Source organism: Cryptomeria japonica, chromosome 4 (genome assembly GCF_030272615.1).
Source record: "Cryptomeria japonica chromosome 4, Sugi_1.0, whole genome shotgun sequence".
In the NCBI taxonomy this organism is placed as follows: domain Eukaryota; kingdom Viridiplantae; phylum Streptophyta; class Pinopsida; order Cupressales; family Cupressaceae; genus Cryptomeria; species Cryptomeria japonica.
This window is the reverse complement of record NC_081408.1, coordinates 683,860,039-683,869,044: the sequence shown is the minus strand read 5'-3', so window position 1 is coordinate 683,869,044 and position 9,006 is coordinate 683,860,039.

Below are 9,006 nucleotides of genomic sequence, written 5' to 3'. Positions count from 1 at the left end.
CGAGTTTCCAAATTAGGAAAGCTCTTATTCCATATCATTTGACGCACTTTATCATGAGGGGGCCTCTAAACCTTCATTTGATAAAAGTAAAACTTAAGTTTTCAAACAAGATATCTAAATCCAAAACAAAATCAAAGGAAACCATTGATTGCTTGCGCAGGACTAATCCTCATATTCTAAGAAGAAAGAGTATTTATCATAACACTAAGTTGAGGAAATAACAACCCAATTCTCTGAAACTTGCAAAAAGGAATAGATTTTTATACATCAATCACCAACTCTTCAAATCTTATTGAACATTCCTCCATCATATGCGCGTGTATCTTCAAGACAAAATAAATGAATTTGACAAGGAACCATTGAGGAGTAGAGCATTCTGTCAAAAAGCTGCATTCAACCAACACTTGAATCACGAAGGAAAAATCAAACCAGCTTACTTCCCAGAAGTTTGCATCACCTACAACACACCTCTAGTAGAGCCACCAACACCTGAACAAAACATGAAAGAAGAATTCATTCCTTTCATCATAGAAAGTTTCATCTAGATGCCTGTCACAATTTTCTCTCAACGAAACAAACAAAGAGAAACACAACCAGAATCCAATATGATGTGATGATTATTGAATCCCTTCAAATATCCAAATATGGAAGACACAGAGATCACTGAAGAACTCCTTTAGGAATGCCAAGAAAGTGCTTCATTCCAAAGACTCATGGAATGACTCATAAAGGCCGAGAAAGAGAAATATTTACTCATGCTCGCAAGCAAAGGAGTAAGGATTCTTGAATATTTTGATTCTAACACTTTTAGAACAAAGTCTCGACTCTATACTTATCAAGAACAACAAAGAGAAGAAGACCCAGGTGACCTTGGGAAAAATATTCCAGAGCAAAACATACCCAAGCAACAAATCCCTAAGCAAAACATATCGTTACACACGCCATTCCAAGCTCAAAACAATGAGAGGGAAGAACTCTTCCTTCGGTAAACAAATGCACCCTTGGTTTCTCTCACACAACAAATGCAAATACTACAAAAATAGATGCAAAACATGCAAGAAGGATCAACAATATGATATTCCTTGAATGAAATTTGTCCTTATCCTTTTGACAGAAGGTTAAACATGGTACCTTTTCCCCCAAATTCAGACATTCCTAAATTTGACAAGTATGATGGGAAAAGTGATCCCCGTGATCATGTCCAGGAATTTTGTACCATGAGCATGGAAATTGCTTATGATGACACTTATTTAATGAGATTATTCCCAAGAAGCTTGGGAGGGAAAACAATGGAATTTCTATCCAAAATCACACCTCCTGTTAGATATTTTGATGAGTTAGTCAACAAATTCATAACTCAATATTCCCATAACATTCAACATGCCATCACCATGCTAGATGTCTACAATACCAAATAGAAAAACAATGAAACCTTCATGGTATTCCTTCAACGTTGGCGATGAATGGTCTCAAGATATCCTCGAGATGTGCTTGAAAAGGAAAAGATGGAAATTTTCATTGATAATTTTAATAGAGAGATGAGTTACATACTCAAACTCTAATGCATCCCATCTTTTGCCAAATTAATTGAAAATGGCATCCAAGTAGAAGAGGCATGTATAAAGAAAGGAACATTGAAATTTTTCAAAGAAGGAACAAATTCATCCAACTACAATAACCAAAACAACAATAAATTAGACAAATCCAGGTTTTGGACCTGAAACAAAAACATAGGAACTGAAGGAGGAAACGAAGCTAGTGATGCAAAATCCAAACAACCAATGTTGGCTTTATTAGGTAATCCTGGGGCTACCAAAAATCAAAAGGGTTCTAACCAAGGCACTAACACTTATACACCCAATACCAATCAAGATCATCTTAACACAAATAACACAAGCAATACCAGTAATGCTCAAAACAATAACACCAATCAAGGACCAAACTCGAACTCACGAGGTAACACCAGTAACTTTCCTAAATGGGTTTATACACCATTAGAACAATCATTGGAGTCTGCATTTAGAGAGCTATTGGAAAACAAAATCATCTCTTTACCAACAATTAACAAATTTGAGCCACAAATCAAACCACCTTTGTGGAATGACTTAGAATTTTGTGATTTTCATCGAAACAAAGGACATCAAAAAAATGATTGCATGAGACTGAAGAAAATTGTTCAAGACATGATCGATAGAGGCGATTTGACAGTCAATGGTCTCAAGACAAACAAAGACCATGGGGCCTTTAAGAATGCTCTCCCAAACTACAACAAAGATGGAGCTTCAACCTCAAATGATACACGTGGAGCTCATATCAATCACACATACAATAACACCATCACTCATATATCAACTGATGACAATCAAGTAAACGTCATTACAATCAAGGATAACATGAAGATGAATCAGTCAATGTAACCACCAGAGCTCAAAAATATGTCTCGAAGGGACATACCTCAGCAATAAGCACCATAACCAAAATTCAATATGATCTAGTCAGACAATTACGCAAAACTCCCGCTCAAGTATCTATACTGGAGTTACTAAAACTTTCACCAAAACAGAAGGACATCTTGGAACAAGCACTATTGGAAACAAATGTACCTCAGGATCTAGATGCTGACAAATTCCAAGCCATGGTGGCTCACATGACAGGGCCTCATAACCTCACCTTTTTTGAACATGATAATATTTCATTAAACCATCCACACAATACTCCAGTCCACATTGAAGTCTTGATTTACAAACATCTAGTCAAAAGAGTATTAATAGATGGAGGAGCTAGACTCAATATCTGTACCTTAAAACTTATCTGTGCATTAGGCTTCTTTGAGGAGTCTATTGATCCACGCAAAAAGATCACTATCAAAGCATATGATGATGAAGAAAGATCATCCAAAGGAATAGTAATGTTGCCAATTCAGGTGGGACCAATACAAAGGGACACTCTGTGCCTATTCTTAGACATGGACCTCACATACAATATCTTATTAGGTCGACCTTGGATACATCAAATGCAAGTAGTACCCTCAACTTATCACTAGTGTGTTAAGTTCCCATACAATGAATGAGAAATTTCTATTTCCGTGGATCATAACCCTTTTCAACATTGTAATGCTATGGGGGCAGCCCAAGACAGTTTTGTTCTACATAACAGAGAAAAAAAATCTCTTTAGAACCAGATCCCTGGCAAAAAAAGCCTAAGTCTTTATCTGTGGATTTCAAATAGAAGATGAAAATCAAAGAACAAGGTATGGGAGAATACTCTTTGGAACCTTTGAGTTTAGTCAACTTACCAGTATCACCTAAATCTCATGGGCTACCTTCAACATCAACACATCAAGAAACTCAGCCCATCACCAAGTTTGATGGAAAATTTATTCAACTAGGCTTACTAGCTCATGAATCTGAGGAAAAGGACATCCTTAGTTGGCTATACAAGGATGAAGATGAAGTTAGGGAAGCTACTATGGAAGTCGCTTAACCAACACACCTGTATGAAAAAGGCTACCTCATCATGCAACAAATGGGATACAATGGCAAAGGACCTATCGACAAGCATAAGGAAGGTGTCACAGAACCAATAGATCCTCCTTCCTAGTTTGCTAAAGACAAAATAGGATTGGGCTATGAACACACTCTACCACCAGAGAGGCCACCAAAGAAATATCAAAAACCCCAGTGGAAGGCAAAGAATAAATACAAGGAGGCCTCATGGCAGGAGGCACTATTTGAATCAGTAGAAACCATATGCAAGGAATGTGAATACACAGAAAAAGTAAAACATCAAGAGCGATCAATCATTCAAAAGAAGGAGGCACCTTGTGCAGAGGTACGAAATCTGAGAAGACTGTCAGACTAGTATCAATCATCAAAGACCTATTCTCATCCTACAACATACCAGTCCACATCACTGAAAGAATCAGGGATAATACCTTTGAGACTGATTCAAATGAATATGAATGGGGCAGCTGTTCCAATATCACTGAAGATATTACTGAAAATGTTAGTCATACACCCCTTTCTCAAGAAGAACAAGGCACAAAGCCTAGATTACTTGAATTTGGTCCACAAAATATCTATGACACCAAAGAAAATGAGCAACGACATTATGAACATGTCTACATAGAAGATGATACCATTGAAGACATCGACACAATCATTAACTTCTTTAATATCCTATCCAACCTTGATGATACATCCATCCTGACACTTTCAGCGGCTGAACTTGTCCCACCCAATGTCTCTTTACCACTCATCTTTCCTAACCTTATAGATTGGGATGAACCTGAAAATCATGACATACCCATATTCCCAAATGATGAATCCATTATCCATTACTTATGTACCATTAACTTAGAAATAAAATCTACCAGTGCACAAAGTAATGACATCTGCAATCAGGGGAGTGCCAAGTCTCCCAGTCATAAAAATGAAAGAAATAAAGGATCTACTACATAAAACTAGTTAATGGCAGCACTAGATCACAAAAAAGTAAAAATAAAGGACGCATCTAAGGGTGAAAACCTTTTTAAGGCACCTAAGGATGGGAGACTTGACACTCTTCCCAAACATTATCAGGAGCGGTAACCCATATTGAATGATCCCACTCAATCAATCGACATCGGTACAACACAAGCAGCCAAAAACATACACCTAGTAGAATCTCTGACAGAGGCAGAAAAACAAGCATTTATCAAATTATTCAAAGTAAAGCAAATCAACTTTGCTTGGTCATACACAAATATGCCCAGGATTGCTCCACATCTAATCATGCATCACTTGTCTATTGCACTAGGAGCCAAGCCAGCTAAGAGAAAATTGAAAAAAATGAATCCACATGTAGCACTCATGGTAAAGGCTGAGCTAAAGAAACTCTTAGACGTCGGATTTATTCAACCTATCGACTATGCTAAATGGATTTCCAACATTGTGCTAGTTTCAATACCAAATGGCAGCTTCAAAATATGTACTGATTTTAGAGATGTTAACAAAGCCTATCCAAAGGATGACTTTCCTTTGCCCAGTATCGACATAATTGTAGACCTCACGGTAGGCCATGCAATGTTATCACTAATGGATGATTTTTCTGGCTATAATCAAATCAAGATAGCTCCGGAAGATCAAGATAGAACAACATTTACCTATCCTTGGGGAATGTATTGTTGGAATGTCATGCCTTTTGGCTTATAAAATGTTGGGGAAACTTATCAACGGGAAATGCCAATGATCTTTCATGACATGATGCATACCTTCATGGAGGACTATGTGGATGATTTACTAGTGAAGTCATTTACTTGCACAGAACATCTAGGCATCTTAGAGAATTTTTTTGAAAGATTGGAGAAATTCCAAGTCAGACTCAACCCTAAGAAGTGTGTCTTCGAGGTAAAATTAGGCAGATTATTAGGCTACATAGTCTCAGGAAAGGGCATTGAAGTAGATCTAGCAAAGGTACAAGCCATCATGGAGATGCCCCCACCCAAGAATATTAGCCAACTCAGATCATTGCAAGGATGACTCCATTCAATTAGGTGATTCTTCACTCAACTAGCAGATAAAAGTTTACCATTCAACCATTTGCTACATAAAAATGTACCCTTCAGATGGGAATCCAAATGTGCAAAATCATTCTATCAAATCAAGCAATATCTAATGAACCCACCAGTTTTGGTACCACCAATAGCAGGGAAGCCACTTATTCTCTATATATCAACAACAAACATATCATTGGGGGCACTATTAGCATAAGAAATCAGGAAGGCAAAGAAAGAGCTATGTATTACATCAGTAGAGCTTTGAATGGATATGAGCTCGATTATACATTCATTGAGAAAGCTTGTCTCACTGTGGTATTTGCTTCTCAAAAGTTCTGACACTACATGCTAGCTCACATAATCAAGCTAGTAGCAAAAAATGACCCTCTCAAATACTTTCTCAGCAAAGTAGCTCTCACAGGCAGATTGGCCAAATGGGTGATGATTCTCAATGAATTTGATATCCACTACATAGAGCATTGAGCTATCAAAGGGCAAGTGATTGCAGATCAATTAGCCAACGCACCATTACCAGATAAACAACCAATGGAGATTGAATTTCCAGATAGGGATGTTCTTACTATAAACACCAAGCAATGGGCCCTCTACTTTGATGGATCCTATACTCAACATGGCTCAGGTGCTGGCATTCTGTTCATCACTCCTGATGGGCACACCATACCAAGATCATATAGGATCATGTTTCCATACATAAATAACATTGCTGAATATGAGGCACTAGTTATAGGTATCAAAATGGTTGTAGAATGGAGAATCATAGAATTGAAAGTCTACGAAGATTCACAACTAGTCATAAATCAGATCAAGAATGACTTTTAGACAAAACATGACAAATTGTTACCATACAAATGAATGGTGGATGATTTCAAATAATATTTTGTACACATCACCTTTGAGCAAATACCAAGGTTAGACAATAGAGCAACCAATGCAATGGCTACTATCGCTTCACTACTACAAATTCTAGAACAACAGAGTTGTTACGAGTTTCTGGTAGAGCAACTGTTCTCCCCAGCCTATAACCATTCCACATCCCATGTTATCTATGCCTTAAACGGTTCCGACTCTCCATTATAAGGGCCCATATACGACTATCTTAAAAACAATATCCTACCCATTGACCTAACTTGAAACCAAAAATGTAACTTTATTCGGCAAGCTGCCCGTTATACCCTTACTGTTGATACTCTTTACCGTTGAGGTCTAGATGGTACTCTTCTTCATTGCCTTGATCATAATGAATTTGAATCGGCTTTACAATAGCTTCACAAAGGTATATGTGACACACATTCAAGTGGTCCTACTCTTGCTGAAAAAATTCTAAGAATAGGATATTCCTGGCTGACAATGGAAAAGGATTCTTACCATTTTGCAAAGAAATGTCCTAAATGCCAAATCCATGGCAATTTTATATATGTACCAACATAGGAACTGCATCCATTCACAACCTCCTGGCCCTTTTTCTAGTGGGGATTGGACTTAGTTGGCAAAATACACCCTTCATCTTTAAATAGACACAAGTTCATTATCAGTGCAACAAAATACTTTACTAAGTGGATTGAAGTGGTCCCCATGACCACAGTGACTGGAAAGCAAATTGCCTCTTTCATTCTTAATTATCTAATATGCATATATGGCATTCCAAGTTCCATCATCACACATAATGGATGCCCTTTCAAAAACCAAGATGTACGAGAACTATGTGAATGATTCAAAATCCAACATCATTTCTCTACACCTTACTACCCACAGGGGAATGGTCAGGCCGAAGCATCCAACAAAACAATATTAAAAATCCTCAAGAAAATAGTGAATGATGTAGGAAAAGATTGGCACACATAACTCAATCCAACACGTTGGGAATACATAACTAGCATCCACACACCTACAGGAGCTACACCATATTCATTGGTGTACGGATCAGAAGTCATTTTACCCTTGGAGGAAGAAATCCCATCTCTTAGAGTATCTTTGAAAGGTCTCATTCCAGATGAAGAGTATCGAGTAAACCGACTGCAAGAGCTAGAACTTCTAGATGAAAAGAAACAACATGCCTATACTCACCTCAAAGCATATCAGTAGCGCATGTGTCGAAGCTACAACCACAAGGTCATTCCTAGAGTTTTTAAAATTGGTGATCTAGTACTCAAAGAAAATCCCAAAAATCAACAGGATCAGGAAAAGAAGGGGAAATTTGAACCTAACTGGTTAGGTCCCTATGTTATCATATCAATCTATGGATCAGGTGCCTATCAACTAACAACTTCAAAAGGAGATGTGCTCAACAAACCAACCAACAACATCCACTTGAAAAAGTACTACACTTGAGGAAGTTTAATGCACGAAAAAGTCAAAACCATCAAAAAAATAAAAAAATACAAATAAAATAAATCCAAAAATCAAGAAAAAAGAAAACAAAAGGTGCAATAAAAGCAAATAGTGAAAACCTAGCAACAGGCGCTACTTGTGAGAGGACATCTCCTCTATCTATCTTTCCTCTCAAACTTATATATCCACAAACAAGCACTACCAACCATCGCCCAACACTTTATCAAAATAAGAATTATCCGAGACATACTTAGCATAGTCACTGTCCTTGTTTATCCAATTATCATTTTGTCATCTCCTACCATGGCTTGGTAATCACTGTACATATCCACGTCAGGAGGTAAATTTATCTAGGGGCAACATTGATTAAAACTCTGTCCTAAATAAAAACTTACAACAAACTCAGAAAATCATGTCAAACAAAAAAATCAATAGTCACAAGAACACAAGCATTGATCAGTTAAAAGGATTCACAACACATGATGGATGATTTTTTGAAGTATCAAATGTTTGCATCTTGCTTAAATTTTTGACTATTTTTGCACTTGATTTTTTTTTTTTGCATTATTGGCTCTTATACGTTTTCTCAACGATGCATCGAGCTAGAGAAAATCATTAAGACTCCAATATCTTCTAGTTTTCTGTCTGTGAGGTGATCACTTGTACTATGCAAATACTTATCTTGAGATGTGATTGAAAGCATATCAATGAAGACATGGTTCCACTTTGTGCATACAAATGGTTTAATCTTGTCTATTTATATGCAAGCCGCACTCAGGTCATCATGGTTCAACTATACCTCAACACTTGTGCCATCTTGCAAAATAAAAAATCATGTAAATTTTTCTCAGGTCATTCTAGTTCAATTATATCATTATGCTTGTATAATTTTCAACATATCCCAACAAATCAATGCTCAATGATGATAACTACAATGAAAGAAAAACATGTGACTATATAGGGATGACAAACGCAGAATGAGGATGCTCAATTAGTTGCATATCATTTTCAATTAGTTGCATATCATTTTACAATTAGTTGCATATCATTATCATACATCTCATTTTCAAGATACATCTCACAACATATCATTATCATACATCTCATTTTCAAGATACATC